Consider the following 23,389-nt stretch of genomic DNA (forward strand, 5'->3'; position numbering starts at 1 on the left):
AAGAATTTGACATTGGGCTGTGCTAGGGTGCCCTAATTGTGCCCTAATGACATGGAAATTCCATGTTATTAGAGTATTTAATATTTTTAAATACATCTCATATTTTAATTTCCACGTAGACTTTTGAAAAAGACTCATTTAACCTTTCTTACAATTTTACAAAATTTAAATGAAAAAATTATAAAAAGAGAAAATTTAAGAACAAACTAAAATAAGAAAAGAAACCCAACAAATCTGAGAAAAAAAATTTATGGAAAACAATCCAGCCACTGTAGTATATATAGTTTCAGAAAGATCAAAATTTTCGAATAAAATGGTAATTGCAATATATATATCAATATGTTTCCATTGATCAAACTTTTGAATAAAACATAAACCTAATCACCACCCAATTATTGGAGTTGGATGCTAGTGGCCACCCCACTTCTTTTGTAGGTCGGAGGAAACTAGTTGTAGGGGATTAAGAGCACTCCATGATTTCCCATTTGATGGCATACATATTATCATGGACATGACCATTGGCATGTAGTCTTTCAAATCCAATTTCCAAAGAGCACAGAAAATGGCGGATTGCAGATCAATGAGCCTTAAGTGCCAAAAAATTATAAAATCTTTGCAAAATAAAAATTAAAGTACAGCCCTTGGATTTGAGTTGGGTGAGATGGTCTTTTAGAAAAAATTATATTAATTTGATATAAAAAATAATTAATGATGTGTCTAAATTTTAAAATAAATAAATAGTGACGTGTACAATTTACTTTACCACATAGGATTAGGGCACATAAATGTTGTGCCCTAATAGGGCACAAAATCTTTTCCCTTTGACATTTTAGTGCTTGTGTTTATGAAAAATTAAACTATATATTTGAATGGTCTTTTTTTCAGGATATAGAAAGAACCAAGATTTTTGGGGCTTCAAAGAATTACTAGTGTTGCTTCTAATTTCTTCATATTTGAAGAAGGTGAGATATCAATTCTTAGATGGATTGTTAGTGTTTTTAGGTGTTAAAATTTGGTTTTGGGAAGAATATGTGTTGTAATACATACTCCTTAGTCAATCCTAATTGTTCTATTTCAACTAACCTAGAAGATCATCCTATATATGTTGGTTTTAAAGCTTCCAATTCCCATCCTAGGCTACTTTCATTAAAATGTAACACTTTGTCTAATAGTTTCAATTTGTCTAACAATTATGTCTCAATTCCTAAAAAAGTAAAACTCATTAAATTTTTGTACCACGTCTGATAGTTTCAACTACACTTGCTTTGTATGTATTTGCTTTAACATCCTTATAAAAGATTTCTTATTATGCAGATGATAGAAACAAATGAGACTCCAACAAAGGGAATATTCTAAATAGGGGCAAGGAAAATTGTTTCTAGTACATGGGAGGCAATAAGGGCATCCCCTAGAATAAAGAAACTCAAGGAAAATGCAGAAAAAAGGGATAATGAGGAACCTCTGCCCGAACAACCTCCAAAACAAAACAAAAGAAGAAAGTTAAACAAAAGAAGCCCCAACAACCTCCAAATTAAGTCTTAGAAGCAAGCCACCAAAAAAGAGACAACAAAAGCTTCAAAATCCAAAAAGGCATAACGTGAAAACAAAAGCATGATAAAAAAGCAAAAAGTCGTAATCCAGACTATATCCAATACAGATCAAACATGAAAACATTTGAGAAAATTATAAGGAGCCACGAGACAACAATTATGCAAAGAAATGATGTTCAAGAACTGTAGGAAATATGTGCCCTAAGGCCAATCATTGCCGACCTTAAGGACAACATTTTGGATAGTCGTCCGTCAAATAGACCTATTAAGACAGATGATACCTTGAAGCTATTTAAAAGGAGAGTATAAGTGGAATAAAAGTTTGTTATCCACAAGACTTATACATCTCCATTAATAGTTCTTAAACTGTTCCTGATTGAAGGGATTACTGTCTAGGAAACAGTATATTCGAGTGAGATCAGTATAGCTCTTTAGTCTACTCAAATGTGGAGGTGATCAGTCTCAGATTGCGCATGTAGAGTAGGGCAAAGAGTATGGGTGCCTATAGTGAATGGAGTGAAACACATGTCAAACAACATCTCATTAGTTGTAGTACATTTGAAATTAGTCTTTAGATCTGAGACACCATCGATTGTCTTATAAAACTAATTGATGTACTTTGGTGGTGCGATGCACATGTATCAAGGTACAAAACTCGGTAAGCTCATAGAGCTCATATGAGTGAAATAACTTAAGCAAAAATCTAATGGCATAAATCAACATTTCCTCAATTTCACCATAATTAGTATAATCCAATAATAGTATAAAAATCCAAGTAGTAAAATTTTGGTTTCGACGGAAATTTTGGCAGATTTTTCGATTAATATTTCGATTTCGACAAAATTAGACAAAACTGACGGAAATTGCTATCAAAATTAATACGAAAATTTTGAATGAAACTTGACCATGTGTTTATTTAACATATTATCTACTACATTGATAAAAAAAAAATTGAAGAAACCAAATTATATAGTAGGTTCGGAATTCCCTTCAAAATTTATTTGAGATTCTCGGAATAAGATTTGGAAACCTAGACAAAGAGGAAAATTGACAGAACCGCTCCCGGATTCCACCATGAGACTCAGAGAGGTCCTGTGGGAATCCAAAATCAAGGAAAATCATACCGAAAATTCGGCAGAACCTCCCCTGAAAATGGACTAACCCAAAATTTATTAACCTATATAAAAAACATTTCTAAAAACATCAACCGCCTCTACCACAACCAAAAAGGGTCTCAGACTCGCTCACAAAGCCAAAACAATAAGTTCTTATTCACCAAAGCACATGATAATCAGAGCATAACTAAATTTTCATTACAATATAAAAGTTAACTCCCCAACTTAAGGGAAATGACGCCGAAGATCTGAGAGTCATGCCTTGACGTGGTACGGCCCAATCTCAACGATCTATAATACCCAGGGGAAAATGTTATAAACAAAATTAAAAAAATGTGACCTAACTCTTAGTGAGTAGACAAAATATAGAAACAAAACATTTAAGTTATTCATCCTTTCAAATTCCTTTAAAATCAAATCTCCTCTAAGATCTCACGTCACTCTTTGAAAATCTCCAGTTTTAAAACCATCTTACGATCTTTAAGGATGTCATAAAACTATTTAAACTCCAGAAATTTAAATAAATCAAAATATAACTTCTCAATAAACAACCTTCTATAATAAAAAAAGTCAGAAAAACATTATAACAGAAATCCTGATAAAACTCAAAAAGGAAATTCTCAATCAAACTCATATTTAATAAATCCTGAAAATAACAATTAAATCCCACCATGCTTATACCCTGAAAAACCTGGCCATACACCTGTGTGGAATTCATGCATCGCACAGGCAAGCGATACCCTGACCATACACACGCGTGGAGTAAAATCCAACACGTGCAGGCAATACTGGTCATACGTGCACGCAAAGCGGCCCCCAAAGGAGAAATTTCTTTTCCCACTGATAGAAAATATTTTAATATCCATACGCGTAATGCAAATCTCAATTTAAGTTCAAATAGTATAAATTCAACCAATTCTTTTCGATTAAAATCGAAGAAATAAATAGGTCAAAAGAGAAATTAAGAAGCTAGAATCCTTTCCAAAAGAGACCCATCAATTTAAACAATCTGTCAAGTGAAACCATATTTTAAAACTTATATATGAGGGAAAATATGAAAAACCGAAACCTGACATTTATTTATCAAATCTCAGATCAAACTCAAGATGCTTAACATAATTAAAATAATGAAATTTCATAAAATTCGTTTGATAGGTCAAAGTTCATTCACATATATTATTTCTCAATCCAAAACTCAAATAATTAATATAAATCACGTATTTCATAAAACATTTAAATTCATGAAGTTCCACTCACAAAGATAGCCCTAGTTTTGATTCTCTGCCGAATCGTCACAAGCCACAGTCGTCTCGCCTATAAAATAGATAATAAAATAAAATTAGTGTCAACTCGACCACATTAAAGGTGTGTGTGTGTGTGTACGAAACCTAATGATACACATGTCTCTCGTCCGACACAACGATTTACGACTCACAATTTAAACTCACAAACACCTCCTCAATCACTCCAAGGCTTCTCGGCTCTAACCAACATCACCCAACCATCCAAACAACTCCTAAACTTAAAAGAAAATCTGCACAAGACTTGTTTGAGTCGAAAAGCTCGTTTTAGAGAAATTTGGTATCGGCCAACTCTCACATTTTCACCCCAAAATAGCATCGGCTTGTCCAACCACACTCTACATAGTCAAGCTCAAAAGCCCACTCAACAATTGCCCTAAAATAAACTTGCAATCACAAAATGATAGTGGGGTTTGAATTCATAGTGGGTGCCGCCCAAAGTGGCTGCCCCAAAACCAATATTTAGCCAAAAATACAAATTTCCCAAATCCACTTAAACTTTCACTTCTAAACAACAATTGGGGATCCTGGGGATGAAATTTGTCCAAAATCATCACCAAAACTACCCAAGACTCAGCCAAACCTCAGGAGACCCGAAATGGGTTCCAACCTTATAAATTCAACCACCCAAAACTTAAATTCCTCTAAATTTAGTCTAAATTTTGGGTTCTAAACGACAAATGGGTATCTCAGGGGTGAAATTCGTCTAAGAAAACAACAATAACAACCTACAATCCGAAAATTACAGAGGAACTCGAAATGGCTACAATTCCCAGAAATTTCAAATTCCCAATTACTCGAAATTAATCAACATAAGTCTAGGGAAAAGAAAGACCAATGGAAAAGGAAGAAAACTCACCAAAAATAGGAATGAAAGGAGCTGGGATTTATCCGGAATTCGGCGAGGGAGAGGCGGCAGAAATTGGGCATTTATGGATGATTTCTCGTGCACGTGGTGGCTAGTCGGAGATGGTGGCGGCTGGGAACTGTTGGCTGGCTGGTGGGGTTCATGTTGGTGGGTCATTGTGGCCGGCAAAGGCCAATGGTGGTGGCTAGGTTGGTGTGCGCAGGGGAGGGGATGCGGGAGAGGAGAGAGAGAACGTGCAGGGGGAGAGAGAAGATGAGAGAAAGAGAGAGGTTAGGGGAAGATGGCCGGCGCCGACGAGAGGGCTTGCCGGTGGCCTGGGCTGGTCGGGTGGTACGTGGTCGAAATTGGAGGGGCTGGGATGTACTGGTGCGTACAGGGGGGTGCGGCAGAGCAAAGAGAGAAAGAAAGGGAATGTGCCGGAGACAGAAAAATGAGAGAGAAGGAGAGAGAAGGGTGTAGAAAATTCTAGAGAGAGAAAAAAAAATCTGATTTTTGAGTTTTAAAATTTTAAAAGACCTAAAATGCCCTCTACTTTGGTCATCCGTAATTCTTAAACCGAAACTTTGTTTGACGCATGGTTCGTGTCTACGTGCTCGTGAACTCTAGACCTTCCTAACAAGCCCAAACTCGAAATCAAAAACCCATTAAATCGAAAGTCAACCTTCAGGTCAACAAATAAAAAAATTAAACTAAAAACTTTTTTTTCTGTCAAACAAATTCTCAAAAAAACTTCCAAAGTAATTTAGAAAAAAAATTTTGAGGTCGCACAACGGAATTTCCTTGAAAGCCTCTTAAGACCAAGGTTAAATAAAAATTCAAATTTCTAATGAAATTTGAGTCGGATTGTTACAAAAATGTATAGGACAAATAGCTTATGTTCATCCTGCATCTGGTGAATTGTATTATTTGAGAATGCTTTTGAATTTGCAAAAAGGCACCTTCAATTTTGATCACATCAAGACTGTTAATGGCATTCAACATTTGTCCTATCAATCTGCATGCAAGTCTTTAGGTTTGTTGGGAGATGACAAAGAATGGATTGAAGTTTTAGAAAATGTTGTTAGCAAAGCTTCATGTTCTGAATTAAGGCAATTGTTTGTAACAATATTTGTTTTGTGATGTGGCAAATCATCAGCACCTTTTAGATACTCACTGGGAAAACATGTGTCAAGATATATTGTACAAACTTAAAAAAACTTTTCTCATGCCAAATCTGATTATGCCAGAATTTGCTTGAACACTTCTAGGATGTCATTAAATTGTGCATTTTTCTTTGTCCTAACCAACATATGAAGAAATGAGGCTTTGGACACAAGAGTTGGAGAAAAATCAACAATTAAAGGCTCTTTTCCTTTTGACTTGACATTATGATCAACATTAAGCTCTAGGTTGCCTAATCCATTTGTTTCATTTTTGTCATTTCATCATTTTCTTTTTCAAAATTGGACATTTGAACCTTATTAACAATTTGCCTACCCGACCTAAGCGTTGTGATGGACTTGACATGCTCATGAGTAGTGGATGAACTAAATGCATCAACATGGAATTAATCATTTGAATTAGGAATGAGTTGACTTGGAAATTTGCCCTTCTCTTTCTCTCTCCCAGAATGGTAGCTAACTGACCTATTTGATGTTCTAGCTTGACAATGGCTTGTGTATTTTGGTGGGTGGAAGCTTTAACCTCTACAAAGGCTTGACCGGTCAATTGCATGAACTTTTGGAGAGTGTCTTCTAAAAGTGATGATGAAGTTTGTTGTGGGGCATCACTTTGTGGAGTAGGATGAGAAACATGGGAAACATGAGAATATGAGAGATTAGGAGGACGGAATGAATTGTTTGGCGTTGAATTTCCTCCTAAGTTCGTTTGGGGTTGGCTTTGTCTTCAAGAAAGATTTGGGTGATTCTTCTAATTGGGGTTGTAAGTCTCGGAAAAGGTACTTTGGTTCACAAACCGCTTCCTAAAATTGTTAAGGGCATTTGTATGCTCAAAATTACTCTCAAAAAAGCATACAAGAAGGACATGCTTGGACATTATGCATTGGGCTAGCACAATGAGAACAAACCTCACTTTGAACATGGTTAACGAAACTCATGGTTTGACTCAAGGCAAAGGCCTCCACCATTCTTGTTAGACTCTCAATCTTAGACCTAAGTCTACATCGACATTCACTTCATACAACCCCCTACACTTTGGTTCTTTTGCTTGTCTATCATATGGGTTAGAGAAATATCATTGTTGAGAATTTTCGGACAATTTTTCAAAGAAATCATAAGCTTGCTCTTCCCCTAGATTTAAAAACGTACCCACATTCATGGACTCTACCATATTGCGATTTATTTAAGTTAAACAATTGTAAAAGTATTGCATCAAACGCCACGTCTTTAAAACAAGGTGAGGACACCTCAAAATTAAATCCTTAAATCTCTCCCAACTCTCATAAAATTGCTCATAATTTTTTTGTCTGAACTTCGAAATGTCTCTCCTAAGCGCGTTAGTCCTAGACATTGGGAAAAATTTTGACAAATTTTTTTTAACAAATTAATCCTATGAGGTGATGGAACTGGGGGTTGGGAGTTCAACCAAGCTTTTGCTTTGTCCTTAACCAAGAATGGGAATAAACGGAGACGCACAGACTCATCGGGAAAGTTTTGGTTTCTAGAGGTTGAGCAAATTTCAATAAATTCTTTAACATACATGTATGGGTCCTATCGATCCAATCTGCGGTACGAAGGTAACAATTAAATGATGTGGGGTTTTATCTCAAAATGGGTTGCGGTAGTGTGGGGCAATACTATGCAAGAAGGGGTGTCTATGATAACGGGAGCAAAATACTCTCTCAACGATCGAATTTTAATGTTATTTTCACCCATTTCAATTACCGGTTCAATTCTTTGTCTTAAATGTCTAAGTATTCTCTCAATTTCAAGGTCAAAAAGTGTTAAATCGAGATTTAATGAACGGCGACCAAACATACACTAGACGGCTTCAAGAAAAGAATTTCCCAAAAACTTTTTCAAACTTTTTTTTAATTAGTTTAAACTTAATTAACTACTCGATCTTTTTTAGAGGAAAATATGGACAAACTAACAAACAAACAAAGCAAACACAACCAAGATTCACAAAACAACCTAACAAAAAGTTAATCCAAACAATCAATTTAATTATCTTTGATTTAGCCTTGGGTAGTGTCTTTTAGACAATCCTAATCTTAATTAAGCACTAGACAAGCTTCTCCTCTCTTACAAAGTGAACTAGAGGCGTACCGGTATAAGGCTCTAAAAAATACAATCAGGTCAGTTCTGGAAGGGGTGGAGGAGTCACAAACGGTCTCTCGCTCTTAAAAACGAGTCCCTTTTAAGCATCAAGATGATTGCAACCTTAAATAACATTTCTAGACATTGTATTTTCAAAAGACACTCACTGGAGTATTCACTAATTGGCTCCTTCCAAGAGGGTCCTATGAGCTTCGTGAACTCTTTGGCCAATATCTACTTGATTTTAATTAAATTGAGTTTGGGATTAAACAAATGCAAGAGATTGTTAGCCTAGGTGGGCAAAGATTTAGTGATTAAATCCAATCTTTATCTTGTTGGGAGTGAATACCCTTACTATTTGATTATGCAAGAATGCTAAAAAATGCAACAACCAACAAAGCTAGCAAAGATATATGAAAATTTAAATTGCACAAGCAAGACACACATCAATCAAGAAAGCTTAAAAAGATATAGTTTAGAGTATACCACTAGTGTGGTAACATTGGCCACAACACACTAGTAGAAGGCAACCAAACTTTTGCTAGCAATTCCTTTTTTTGATGATCCACACCTTTTTGGCAAACTTCTCCCCAATGCAAGCACTAAAAAGAAAAATACTAGAATAATTAAATACTAAAACTACAATAAAAGGAGAAAGGGAAATAGAACTAAAAATAAACAAGAGATGGAAATAGGTAAAGGGAAATGAAATAACAGAAATAGAAATTACATTATCTAATGTTGCAATGAACAAGATGCACAAGACAACAATAAATAAAATCTAAAAAATTTATACTAAATGACAAAAAGTTATGATTTTTTTTAACAATAAATTAAAACAAGAAGAAAAATTAAAAAATTGAAACTAGGGGCAACAACATAAAGACAACAAAGAAATAAATATGCTATTTTTTTTTTTTCAAAAGATGGCAAAGTAGACAAAATTAGTGGTAAAGAAAATAAAAAATGATGTTAGATACTAGAGATGGAAGCTACAATTAAAGAGGAAATTTTAAATATGCTAAATAAAAATAAGAAATTATAACTATCACAAGCACAAAATAAAGAAAACTACTAAAATAAATAAGGCAAAAAGATGGTTTTGGTCCATGTACTATGGATGAGTCGCACTTTGGTCCTGTAATTTCAATTTGAATTTTTTAAGAATCGTGTTTTCATTACTGTTGCAATTAGGTCCAATCTGTCAAAACCGAGACATAAAATGCTAACGTGGCACCACCTGATTGGCTCTGAAATAGACGATTTTGATGGATTGGACCTGATTACGACACTAATGGAAACATGGTACTACAAACGTGCAAATTGAAATGACGGGACCAAAGTGCAACTTACCCCAAAATACAGGGACCAAAAGTGACTTTACACCAATAAACAACAAACTAAGGTGATAGAATATATTTTTTTTTCTTTCTTTTCTTGGCACCTACAAGAGAAAAGATGCAAGAAAGTGTAAAAAAAGTTTATTTATATATATATATTTTCTTTCGGCACTTATAAAAGTGGGAAAAGAACAAGGAAAAACAATTACTAAATAAATAAATTCAATTTTTTTTTTGAAATATATATATATTTTTCTTTTTTTGTTTAGAAAAACAAAGTAAATGAAAACCTAATGGAAGATTTAAATTAACAAGAGCCTAAACTAGTGCATCAAACACTCCCCAGCAACGGTGCAAAAAAGTTGTTGTAAAATTTTATTTGTTTATTTTTCTCGCAAATATACGAGTTTTTATAGTAAAGTTCGTAGAAAAGAGGAGGTCGAACCCTAGGGAGTGTTATAAGGAGATACACTAAATTTAAAACTAACCTACATTAAAAAAATTGTAGGTTTTTGAAGAAACTAACACAAGATGCAACTAAAATATAAAGCAATAAAGTAATTGAAAGGAAAATGAAGTAAATAAAGGGGCAAGAACTTAAATATTAAATCTAGAGATGAAAAATGATAACTTTTAGGTGTTGAAAATTTAAACGATAATATGAAAACCAAGGCTAGGGTTCCACACTACTATGTACAAATCTAGTAAACTTCTAGTAATTTCCCAAAGAAAGGAAGGCACCTAAGACTCAATTTGATGCCCTCATCAAAAGTATTTATAGTCTAAGCACAAAAGAAATGGTTTTCTATTGTAGATCTTATTCTTGCTTAAAGATACAACTTTTAAGCATCCCAAGTGAAACTAAATTTTAGTAACAACTATAAATCAAAGAAAATTGCATTTAAACTTTAACAACTAAGCATAGATGTGAAAAAAAGGCTTCTAACAACCCATGATACATGGCATCGATCATGGGTGAAAGTTTACACTTTTCATAATTTATGAACAAGATCTATAATATTTTAAGGCATTAAAACATGAAAAATTAGCTAAAACTTAACTAGAGAATGTAACATGGTAGTGCTTCCCCTTACCTTGGTAAAAGGGTTTAGTGCCTACTCATGAGATTGATACTAACAAAATAAAAACAATGCAAGAAATAAACAAACATGTAATTTAAAGAACAAAGAAATAAATAATACTAATAACCATTAAATAAAATAAAGTAAAGGCCTACATAAAATAAAAGGTATAAAGTAAATAAAAGACAAGCAGAAGAAAGAAGAGAGACATGAATTAAAATTTCATTTCATTAAACAAAATGAGCAAAGATATAAAGATCTTTCCTATTCTCTCTCATCCAAAATAGCCACAAAGCCTAGAGAGAAATTCTAGGAAATACTAAAATAAAATGTGCAGAAAAAAATGTAAAGAAGAGGCTGAAGGCTCCCTTAAATAAGCAAAAGCTAGGGCTTGTGATGAGGAAATGATCAGCACAAAAGCTGGTGCAAGATTGGAAATAGCTGAGGTCTCTGCCACTTGTCGCATGCTGATTGGTTAGGAGAGGATGAATGTTGAAAAAAGAGAGAGGCGGAAGGAAAAAGGCCGGAAAAAGGCTGTGCACAGCCTACCCGCGCCACGTGTCAACCTGTCAGAGGATGAAAGTAAGATTAGTCAAGACCTTGGGCTTGACTGCTGTTTACACGGAAGGAGAGGCACGTGGCCTGGCTTGGATGGCTGGGAGCGGCTTGCTGCAAGAGAGAGAGAGAGAGAGAAGAAATTTGTGATGGCGGCTTGCGGCTAGGTGGCGGTTAGGCTCATGTGGGGCTGGAGTGGGACGCGTGTCGCAGGCCAGTGGAGAAATAGAGACAGACGGGAAGGTGCTGGGAAGCTTCCTAGCCCTGTGACTCTTTAGCTCCCATAGTTTGGGCTAGGCGGGCTGGCTGATTTTGTGGGCTTTGGACTTCAATTCTTCTTCTTTATAGGCTAGGGCGGCTTCTTTCATTTCTTCTTCATCTATTGGGCTTCTTTCTTCTTTTATGTTTTTGGGCTGTTTCATTTTATCAACCTACACAATAAAAATAAACTAATTAATAAAAACTTTAAGAATAAAAATAATCAAGACTCATAAAAAATTTATTCTTGATAAACCTAATAAAATTTGAGGAATTTAGATAAAAACTAAAATCACCCAATATTTATCTAAATATTGAAAATATTAATTAAAATACTAAACTTGCTAAAATACAAGGACTAAAATGTAAAGTTTAAGGATATGAAATATGTTATAAATTGAACTCAACATCTCCTCTTCTGATCGAATCAGGCAACCATCTGCTGAACGACAAGTTGTAAAGAAAAAAAAGAATTGTCTGAATAATTGTTGCTTTCCATCCCATCACCCTCCTTCAAGAAGCCTGTAATTACAGATGATCCAAAAGCCTGTAATCCAAAAGAAAGAGCCGCTTTGCTTTCAAAGGCGAATCTTGTAGTGAAGATAGCCCTTTTCAACTCTCTAAAACAACAAAGGAAGAAATTCAAAAGGTCAAATTTCTTACATTTCTTCACGTTCCTATTCAGTTTAATTGCCTACTATTTCTATTTAATTTCTAATAATAATTAATCCATTTTCTTTTTCCTACTTTAAGTACTGCTGCAATTAAAGAGAAGGCTGAGCAAACTGCTGCTCTAAAAGTTTCAGAACAAAGTAGTTCGGATTTCGACAATGTTCCAATTAATCAAGGCTTTCAAAATTAGAACCACCACAAAAAAATTCGCAATCAGGTTTGCTCTGGACAAAAATACAATACAAACTATTTCATTTGAACTCATATCACTATTTTTGTGCCACTCTTGGTGGGTTTCTGATCTGGTTGTCTATGCCTTCTCCACCTATCTTATTTCTCAATCATTACACTTCAAATGTTGTTATGGTGTGTTACCCGTGTAAAACCTAATCTTTGTCAACAAGTCCAACTGACTTCAAATCAGGGTTTCATATTATGCAAAGTGGAACTGTATATGATGTTTTATACTGTGTACATATAACTCTTTCCACTAAGGGCCATAAGATGTCTTATACAGATAGGGTTCACTTTTAGTTTTCTATCATTAGTATTACTTTGGAATAAATAATCTGTTGAATGCAAGTCATATATCAGCTTTAATTTTTTCTAGATTAGAGAATGTCTACCTATGATAAACCTCCTTATGTTGGCCAAATTTCATGATGTATGTCATCTTTTTCTGTAAGAAAGTGATGCATGATTATTCAATGTTGATTATACAGAAAAATCAATTATTATTTCATGTGATAACCATATCCTATGTGGGTGCTCAGCTATGCTATATGAAAAAATAAAATTTACTCTTCATTTTCCAATTTGTCAGCCACTTAATATGTTTGTTTTATGGTAATCCACATTTGGTAATGATTTTTGTTCAGGGAAACATGTTCTCGGTTTGGAAATTGTTGTCAATTTAAATTTCACATGTTTCTCTCACAATTTACTGTGCAAACTTCAAATCCTATCATTTTTTTTTTCCTTTTTCATCAACTCTGTATGCATTTTTTTAGTTGCATTCAATTTTCAAAACTTTTGTTCACCTTGCTTCATTGATTTATTCTCTACTTAGTAAAATTACCAATTTATTCCCTTTTTTTATACTGGGTGATGATTCTTAACCTCATATTAACTCAATTAAACCATTGTTTTAATCTACATTGCACAAAATTTAACTATTTACTTGCACTAACAAATATTGTTTTAAAAATTTCCAGTCAGGGAGAGCAGGACCCCCCCTAGCAACCAAAATTAATCCTGTTGTTTTGGAGAGTGAACAGGAAAAGAGTACACCTGCAGGAAATGCCAAAGAAGATGAACAATTCACCACCTGTGAAAATGAAAGCTTCCATTAACCAACCAATCAACAACCATCCTTATATTTTTGGCATAAATTCAATTTAGACATATAACTATATAAGCTATTTCAACGGGGTCCATGAACTTTAAAATATTTCAAATATACACCCGATCTATTATCTAAATTGAAAAATGAGTTTCTGTCCATTGATTCGTGGAGAGATTAGTTAAATGACAGCTTGGCTTTTGCTGACCCGGATTACTTGACGACGTGGTGCTATCTCAGCAAACATTTTCTGCCAAATGAGCAACACGGGCCCACAATTTAATAATAATATAGAGATAGAGAGTTTCTGGGCCCGTGTCAGGAGTTAGGTGGACCCGTGTCGCTCATTTCCTGCCAAATGAGCGACACAGGTCCACCTAACCCCTGACACGGGTCCACAAACTCATCATCTTTTTCTCGCTCGTTGAACACAAGTGAGGAATTTATATTCGAATTTGGGAGAAAACGTGATGTTTTTTGCATACTAAATGGTCAGGAGAGCGTTTGACGAGCATGAAAGAGGTGATGGGTGTGTGGGCCCGTGTCAAGTGGACATGTGTTGCTCATTTGGCGGGAAATGTATGCTGAGTTGGTGCCATGTCGCCAATTAATCCCCGTTAGCAAAAGCCAAGCTGACATTTAACTGATCTCTCAATAAATTGATGGACGAAATTTCATTTTTCAATTTACATAATAAATTAGGTGTATATTTGAAATATTTGAAAGTTCGTGGACCCCGTTGAAATAGCATATATAGTTATGTGTCTAAATTGAATTTATGGCTATATTTTTTGAACAATCTACAACTAAATGTTGCAAATGTTTTGTTTATGGACACATACAATTGTCCCACCAACTAATCTAACATTCTTTTGAGTGTGATATGAACAATATCTTAACAGAACAATCAGCACATAAAATTTCTCAATCACTCACATTTTGTAAGTTAAGCATGACAGCAAATGTTGATATAAATATTAAGTTTAACAATTTCGTTGATGTACTTATATTTCCATATATCTCTTCCAATTTCACTAAATCTTTCATATAATTTTAACAAATTTTATATGCATTTTATAAATTTCAAACACCTGTAGCAACGCGCAGGCAATTTTGCTAGTCAGTACTAAATCATACTCATTTCACTGTAATTGCTCATTCATCCCCATGGTCATCCTTCCATCTACCCATTCCATGTACCTACACATCTTCCATCGCCCAAATCCCATTACTAATTCCTTCAACATTATCATCATAATAATCACCACCATGAAAAATCACCAAGTCAAAAAAAGGGCAAGCCACAAACGCTTTTCTCTTGCTCTCCCACTTGCAAACTGAGCCTCAAACCCATCAATCCTTTTAAATAGCCTAGGGATCACAACCTTAGAATGCAGGCACATTTCAGAATCCATCCAAACAAAGAAATCACATGCTTTGTTTCTCTGCACAAACAAAAATCACCAGCAACTTAGCTCCGAAAACAAAATAATAATAAAAACGAAATCAGAGGTCATATATCATCGTAGACCACCTTGGACACCCATAAAACCTCCTCCCAGGATTCAAATTAGTCTAAGATGTGGAGATGCTAGCTACTTGTCCCCAGTGGCAACACATATTTGATTCTCATTCAACATCTGAGTTATGTGTCCTTCCTTGTTGGCTGTAGTAGCTTCAGTGGCTGATCCGGCTCATGTTGTGCACTTCAATGGAGGCAGAGACAACTGAAAGAGAAAATAGACTTTTGGGGTAGAAAAATGGAACTGGGGCTTTTTATTAATGATGAAGATGGGCAGAAATTGGTGATGCAGTGGGCGGGAAAGCTAAGGTGGTGGAGAGTGGGCCCACATTCAATCCTATGTGGCAAAAGTTGGTGTGTGAGTGGTCCATCGTCTTATTAAATGACCAATATAGGAAAAATTTTCAAACATGACACATACTTTGTTGAATATTGTTGGGTTGATTCAAATTAATTTCCAGCAATATATTTCTTTTGAATCTCAGTTATATTGGTCTAGTCGTTGCTTTCCTATATTCAGTGTTGTTGACTGATTCTAATTTTCTGTTATACCACTTCTTTATCCATTATTTATTAAGTTATTGGTTGCTACTTTTAAGGGCCACTAACTGAGATATTATCTAGCCATCAGTTGCTATTTTTGGGGGTTATTGGATGTGACTTATTTCAATCCAACGGGAAGACTCTTTGGCTGGACTTCTATATATTCTTGTTGAGCTACTCATAAAGTGAACACAGAGAGTTTCCTTTCCTCTCATCGTCCACATTACTTTCAAATTTGGAGTGTAATTGCTCAAGCTAAGTTCGACTCGACTAGATATTGGGTGTGCACCCTTATCTAAGAGTGGGCTGTCGAATCCTGGAGACCGGACGCCATCACCTTGCTGCATCGATTCAAGAATCTGAGGGGGCGAAATCGGTTTTAAGGACAACGAACTACCGTGCATCAGCCACCATCCGATAAGTTGTTCTATTGAGATTAATTTTTGAGTTTACTGATCCTTGTATTGTGTTCCTAGTATTCAGATATGCAACAATCTTAAACCGATTTCGACTATAGAACGCAACATCATAACTCAAGTTCCTCACATCACCAAATTGGAAGCATTTGATGGAACCAACTACAAAAAGATGGAGTGGCAAGCTATTGTTCATCCTTCAAACAATGAATGTTGATTTTGTGCTGACACAACCAAAGCCAGATGATGAGGAATATGGTGCTGAAAAATGGCACAAGGCTGAACATCTCTGTAAGAACTATATTCTCAACGGTATGGCCAATGAGTTCTATGATCTTTATTATAATTATTCTTTTGCTAAAGATATATGGGATGCTCTTAAAAAGAAATATATTGTTGAAGACGCTGGCACCAAGAAATTTGCTATTGATAATTTTTTGGATTTTAATATGATTGATGAAAAATCTGTTTCTGCCCAAATCCTTGAGTATTAGCGTCTTGTCAATGATATATTATCTGAAGGTTCTACTATAGATGAAACCTTTCAAGCTGGGGCTCTCATCAAAAAATTACCCCTATCTTGGAAGGAATATAAAAGTTCTCTCAAACATAAAAGAAAAGAATTGACCCTTCAAGAACTCATTGTCCATATCCGAATTGAGGAAACCAACCGAACTCGTGAAATCAAGGAAAAAGCCAAAGAAAACACTACAAAAGCCAACCTCGTGGAATCCAAAAGCAATAAGTCTTTCAATTCAAGAAATGGTCCCAACAAGAAATTTGAGCCAAAATTCAAGAAACAAGGAACCTTTGATTTCAAACAAAAAAAGAAAGGAAACTGTTTTGTATGTGGAAAAGCAGGTCACCATGCAAGTGAGTGCCGACATCAGAAGACCCAAGATTATACAAAGCCACAAGCTAACATTGTAGAGTCTGAAGAAGAAGTAATTGCAGCTGTTGTTTCAGAGGTCAATTTGGTTTCCAATGGCAAAGATTGGGTGGTGGACACTGAAGCTACCAAACATATTTGTGCTGATCAGAGTCTATTCTCTTCCTATGAACCAATGAAAAATGGATAGCACATCTTCATGGGGAATTCTCAAACCTCACCAGTTGGTGGTAAGGGTAAAGTTATGTTGAAGCTCACCTCCGGTAAGATCCTCCAACTCAATGATGTTCATCATGTGCCTGAAATTAGGAGGAATTTGATTTCTGGTTCTTTGCTTAATAAGGTGGGTCTCAAATTGTACTCACAAAAAATGTGCCTGAATTTGAATCTGACAAAATTGAACTCACAAAAAATGGGGAATTTGGGGGTAAGGGCTATTGTAGTGATGGTTTGTTTGTACTGAATGTTCTCTCTGTTATGAATAAAAATGCTAGTACTTCTTCTGCTTACTTGACTGAATCTTTAAGCATGTGGCATAATAGATTAGGACATGCAAATGCACAAACAATTAAAAGGATGCATAATGTAGCCTAATCTCTGACTTTTCTGATTCTAGTTTTGGTAAATGTGAAACTTGTGTTGAATCAAAAATTATTAAAAAGCCTTTCAAAGCTGTAGAGAGAGAATTTGTCTTGTTGAGTTTAATTCATTCTGTTTTGGGTGACTTTAAAAGTAATATAACAAGAGGAGGATAAAAATATTATATCACCTTTGTAGATGATTTTTCTAGATACACCAAACTGTATCTTTTAAGATCAAAGGATGAAGCATTTGAGATGTTCACCAAAAATAAAACTGAAGTAGAAAATCAATTAGATAAAAAAAATTAAAAGGTTAAGGTCCGATAGAGGTGGGGAATATGAATATGCAATCTTTACAAAATTTTGTGAAGATAATGGAATAATACATGAAACTACTGCACCTTATTCATCTGAACAAAATGGAATAGCTGAACGGAAAAATAGAACACTTAAAGAAATAATGAATTCTTTGTTGATTGGTTTAGGTTTACCAACAAACTTGTGGGGGGAATCGCATTCTAAGTGCTTGTCTTATCTTAAATAGATTGACAAGTAAAAAATCTAATATAACACCCTATGAGCTGTGGAAAGGTTACACACCTAGTCTAAAATATTTAAAAGTGTGCGGGTGTCTTGCAAAGGTTAGAATACCTGAGATTAAAAGGAAAAGAATTGGCTCTAAAACTAGTGATTGTGTGTTTATAGGTTATGCTGTTAATAGTGCTGCTTATAGATTTTTAGTTATTAAATTAGAGGTATATGATTCTAATACAATTGTAGAGTCTCGAGATGCCGAATTTTTTGAAAAATTTTTTCCAATGAAAACTAAACTTGACAATAAGGAAAAATTAGTTGAGGGTTCAACTAGTCAAAGTTGTGACCAAAATAAAGAACCTGAAATTAGACAGAGTAAAAGGGACAGGAAAGGAAAAGGTTTTGGTGATGATTTTCTTACTGCTTTCTTGGTTGAAGATGACCCAAAAACTTTTCAAGAAGCCATTTCATCCAGTGATGCTAATTTGTGGAGAGAAGCAATAAAAGATGAATTAGACTCTATCAATTCTTGCAAAGTTTGGGAAATTGTCAGCTTACCTCTTGGTGCAAAACCTATTGGTAGTAAATGGGTGTTTAAAAAGAAATTAAAACCGGATGGCTTCATAGATAAATATAAGGCTAGACTAGTGGCAAAGGGGTTTACTCAAAGGAAAGACATAGATTATTTTGATACTTTTTCACCTGTGTCAAGAATTACCACAATAAGAGTGCTGCTAGCTATTGCATCTATACATAAACTTATAATTCACCAAATGGATGTTAAAACAGCTTTTTTAAATGGTGAGTTAGATGAAGAAATTTATATGGAGATACCTGAAGGGTATGATATTCCTAGAAGAGATAATAAAGTTTGTAAATTAGTTAAATCTTTATATGGGCTGAAACAAGCACCTAAACAATGGAATGAAAAGTTTAATTCAGTTCTTCTCTCTGATGGCTTTATTGTGAATAATGGTGATACATGTGTGTATAGTAAAACATGTGATAATGCATATGTTATTTTGTGCTTATATGTTGATGATATTTTAATCATGGGAACTAATTTGGATGTTGTGATTTCGACTAAACAATTTTTATCTTCTAAGTTCAATATGAAAGACCTTGGTGAGGCAAATGTAATTTTGGGAATTAAAATGGTAAGGCTAAATGAAGGTATTGCTTTGTCCCAATCACATTATGTAGAGGCAATTTTAAAGAAATTCGGTCATCTTGAAAGTGAACCTCTAAGAACTCCTTATGACTCTAGTATACAATTGAAAAAGAATAGAGGTGAAAGTGTATCTCAATCTGAATATGCTAAGGCCGTAGGGAGTCTATTATATTTAATGAATTGCACAAGACCTGACATTGCCTATGCAATTCACAGATTAAGTAGATATACTCATAATCCTAGTGGGGATCATTGGGCTGCTGTGTGTAGGGTGTTTAGATACCTTAAAGGGACAATTAATTTTGGTCTTACTTTTCCTGGTTATCCTCCTGTGTTAGAAGGTTTTTGTGATGCTAATTGGATCTCTGATAGTGATGAACTAAATTCCACAAGTGGCTATGTGTTTTCTTTAGGTGGTGGAGTTGTATCTTGGAGATCAGTTAAGCAAACGATTAAAGCTCGGTCTACTATGGAAGCCGAGTTATTGCTATGGATATGGCAGGAAGTGAAGCAGATTGGTTAAGAAGTCTTTTAGTAGACATACCCATATGGACTAAACCTTGTCCAGCAATTGCTCTTCATTGTGATAACCAAGCAGCTATATCAGTAGCAAAAAACAAGATCTATATTGGGAAGAGCAGACATATACGCTTGAGGCATAAATTAATAAGGCAGCTGCTTAAAGATGGTGTGATTTCTCTAGACTTTGTGAGGTCAAAAGAGAATCTAGCTGACCCTTTAACAAAGGGACTTGCAAGGAAGCTAATTGAAGAGACATCGAGGGGAATGGGACTTAAGCCACTTGAATGAACCATCTGTGGCAGCAACCCAACCTTTGTGAATGGAGATCCCATGAATTAGGTTCAATGGGTACTAACAAGTCACTTAAATGGTAAGTATATGCACTACTTATTTGTCCCTTCCTATGGTGTATATGATATATAAAGATAGTGCTAACTGCAATATGAGTAAGGTTGAGTAATATACTCTTAATGGATCCATAGCCTTATTTTGGTGGTGTGTGATGTTGCAGTACACACTTGATGGCATCCACCTATTCAAGTGTGAAGGTGGGGCCGCCTTCTATGAGAAATTGGCAGATTCTCTAGAGCACTTGTGAAAATCCAGGATAAGATGCATGGCCTAAACGCATCAAACCGAGAACTTAGCTGAGTTTTAAATTTATTATGTGTGTGGTATGATTAGTGGTTTACCTCAAAAGAAATTGGGTTCAAGAAATTTATTTCACCCATTTTAGTAGATCCTGTCTGCTTACACTAAGTGTTGATTCAAGTCCAAAAGACATCAACATTAATGCACATCAATTTAGTTATTCAATTCACATCAAATTTGAATCATGTGGGGGATTGTTGAATATTGTTGGGTTGATTCAAATTAATTTCCAGCAATATGTTTCTTTTGAATTTCAGTTATATTGGTCTAGTCGTTGCTTTCCTATATTCAGTGTTGTTGACTGATTCTAATTTTCTGTTATACCACTTCTTTATCCATTATTTATTAAGTTATTGGTTGCTACTTTTAAGGGCCACTAACTGAGATATTATCTAGCCATCAGTTGCTATTTTTGGGGTTTATTGGATGTGACTTATTTCAATCCAACGGGAAGACTCTTTGGCTAGACTTCTATATATTCTTGTTGAGCTACTCATAAAGTGAACACAGAGAGTTTCCTTTCCTCTCATCCTCCACATTACTTTCAGATTTGGTGTGTAATTGCTCAAGCTAAGTTCGACTCGACTAGATATTGGGTGTGCACCCTTATCTAAGAGTGGGTTGTCGAATCCTGGAGACCGGACGCCATCACCCTGCTGCATCGGTTCAAGAACCTGAGGGCGCGAAATCGGTTTTAAGGACAACGAACTACAGTGCTTCAGCCACCATCCGATAAGTTGTTCTATTGAGATTAATTTTTGAGTTTACTGATCCTTGTATTGTATTCCTAGTATTCAGATATGCAACATACTTTAGGGTCAATTTTATTTTAGGATACACGTTTGAGTTTATATTATTGTAAAACACATATTTATAGTTTGTGTTGTTTTGGAACAAATCGTTATTTCCGTTAAAATTCCGTCCAAGGTAGGGACAATTTGGTCTTTTTTGTATATATATAATTTTTTTCAAACAAATTTTTTTAATTCTATTTCTAACTTAAAAAATATTAAAACAAACAATTAAAAAGATTAATACTAAAATAAGTTAAAATATTTAAAACTAAAAAATATTAGAATTGAAAAATATTAAAACTAAAATAGATTAAAACTTAAAATATATTTAAAAAGTTTAAACTTATAAATACAAAAAAACACAAAAAAAAAGATTGAAGAAGGAGATGCAGATCGCACCCCTCCATTTCACTTGGCCCCAACCACCTTCGGCAGTGGCCTTACCGCCAGCAATGACCCACCCCTCCTCTCTCTCTCTCTCTCCATCTCTTCATCTCTCCCTCTATTTCTCTCTTCCGCTCCATCTCTCTCTCTCTCTCTCTCTCTATCCCTATGTCTCTCTCTCTATCTCTTTGCTACTCGATGCGTAATTGCGCATCTTTCACACCTTCAGCCTTACTGCAAGTCTAAAGAAAGATGCAAACTCAATCCTCCATTCTATTATCTTTATCTATTCCTCTCTCTATCATTCCCATCCATGTTTGCTTAAAGATGTAGACTCAAAATTTTCTTTTGATTTGTAAATTTTTTTGACTTAATAGTGAGAGATAAAGGGGGGGTGTGATCTGTAGAGAAATAGAGAGAGAAAAAGAGACAAAGAGAGGAATAGAGAGAGGGGGAGAGAGAGAGAGAGAGAGGGGAGGGTGGGGTCACCGCCGGCAGGTAGGGCCACCGGAGGTGGGTTGGGGCTGGGCGGAGAAGGGGTGCGTTGCCACCATCTTGTTCTTCTTTCTTTTTTGTTTTAGCTTTATTTTTAATTTTTTAATATATTGTGGTGAATTGTCCATTGTGCCTCATGAAAATAGGTCATGTGCGCGCGTGACACATGTCTATTTTAATGGAATTCTTGACGGAGGTGACATTTTGTCCCATAAAAATACAAATTGTAAATATGTGTCTTACACTAACACCAACATAAACGTGTGTCTTAAAATAGGGTTGACCCCAAAGCAAGTGTCCTGAATGAAAAGTTTTCCCGACCAATATACCCTGTCACATAAGCGCTAGCTTAGCATCTATAACAACTATTAAGACGGAATTGACTGATTCAAATTAAGTGAGATACGAGGTATAATGTCAGGGGGTAAGTTGAGACAAATAAAAAGTCAGGGGTGAAGTGAAATTTCGAACTATGTTCAAGGGGATAATAGAATAATAAGCCTTTATAATAATTCAGTTACGTACTCCCTTAATAAGCAAAATCATCATCAATAATTTCTCAGGCACCAATAGCAAGAGCATGTCAAAGGAATCGAGAATATACCCACACCACTACAATTATATAAATAGACAACAGTCAATAGACAACGGTTCGTATTTTGTCCGTTATCTTAATTTAACACACAACGGATTTTAAAAAACCGTTACATGAAAGTATCATATCCAATGCTATTTGGTTAGATAGATTTTTCTAATTATTAAAAACAATAGTTTTAGGAAAAACCGTTGTGTATGATAAGTTATACAAAAATTAAAAATTTGCGGGTCTTTGTATTTAACAAGCGCACGCTAGCTTTAATGAAAAATTGACGCCGCCTTAAATATATTCTTTTGGGTCAAACCCTCTAACTTAACCCACTCATCAGACACAACACTACTCATCCCCCGTTCGAGAAGCACTGGGACTGAAGAAGCACTCAGCCGCCCCATCGAACACTCCATCTCCATCCTCAATCTTCACCCCAACCTCATTCGTACACTCATCGCTCAATCTTCACTCATCACTGGGACTGAAGAAGCACTGGTCGCTCAATCTTCAACACTTCTGCCATCATTGTTCCGCCATCGCTCAATTCCTAATCGCCCATCTTTGTTCGCCTAGCTCATTCCTTATCCCCCATTTCTGTGCCCTAATTTCAACACTAATCGACTAAAGAAGCACTCACGTTCATCATCTTCGCCTATCACTCAGGTAAATTTGGTTTAGGGTATGAAATTTATTAAATAAAATCAGATATATATCAATATGGGTATGAAAAATCAGATTTCCATTGGGTCTTTTCCTCTTTAAATAAAAGCCCCAAATTTGGGTTAGGGCATGCATTTCTGTTTTGTGGTTAGAAAAGCCCTAAATATTGGGGTTTTTTTTCTGTTCGATTTTGTGCTTTGTTTAGAACTTGATAACATGTCTAATTAATTGACTTTCAGGTGCTTTCTCCCTCACGTACTTTACTCTTTTGTTTTTCCTATGTGCTAGAGCTCTCACA

General features: G+C 35.2%; 1 long non-coding RNA gene and 1 other non-coding gene across 2 annotated transcripts; one reads left to right on the forward strand and one right to left on the reverse strand.

The window, feature by feature from the left end:
- Window positions 1-2,385: 2,385 nt before the first annotated feature.
- On the reverse strand, window positions 2,386-5,238 carry LOC147280268 (uncharacterized). Its single transcript, XR_015123607.1, has 3 exons — window positions 4,826-5,238; window positions 3,923-3,979; window positions 2,386-2,956 (listed from the first exon to the last, which is right to left on the reverse strand). It is a non-coding gene; the product is annotated as an uncharacterized LOC147280268 (long non-coding RNA).
- Window positions 5,239-7,220: 1,982 nt separating this feature from the next.
- On the forward strand, window positions 7,221-7,327 carry LOC147280269 (small nucleolar RNA R71). Its single transcript, XR_015123720.1, has one exon. It is a non-coding gene; the product is annotated as a small nucleolar RNA R71 (small nucleolar RNA).
- Window positions 7,328-23,389: the final 16,062 nt, after the last annotated feature.

Source organism: Dryas octopetala, chromosome 7 (assembly GCF_963921425.1).
Source record: "Dryas octopetala chromosome 7, drDryOcto1.1, whole genome shotgun sequence".
In the NCBI taxonomy this organism is placed as follows: Eukaryota; Viridiplantae; Streptophyta; class Magnoliopsida; order Rosales; family Rosaceae; genus Dryas; species Dryas octopetala.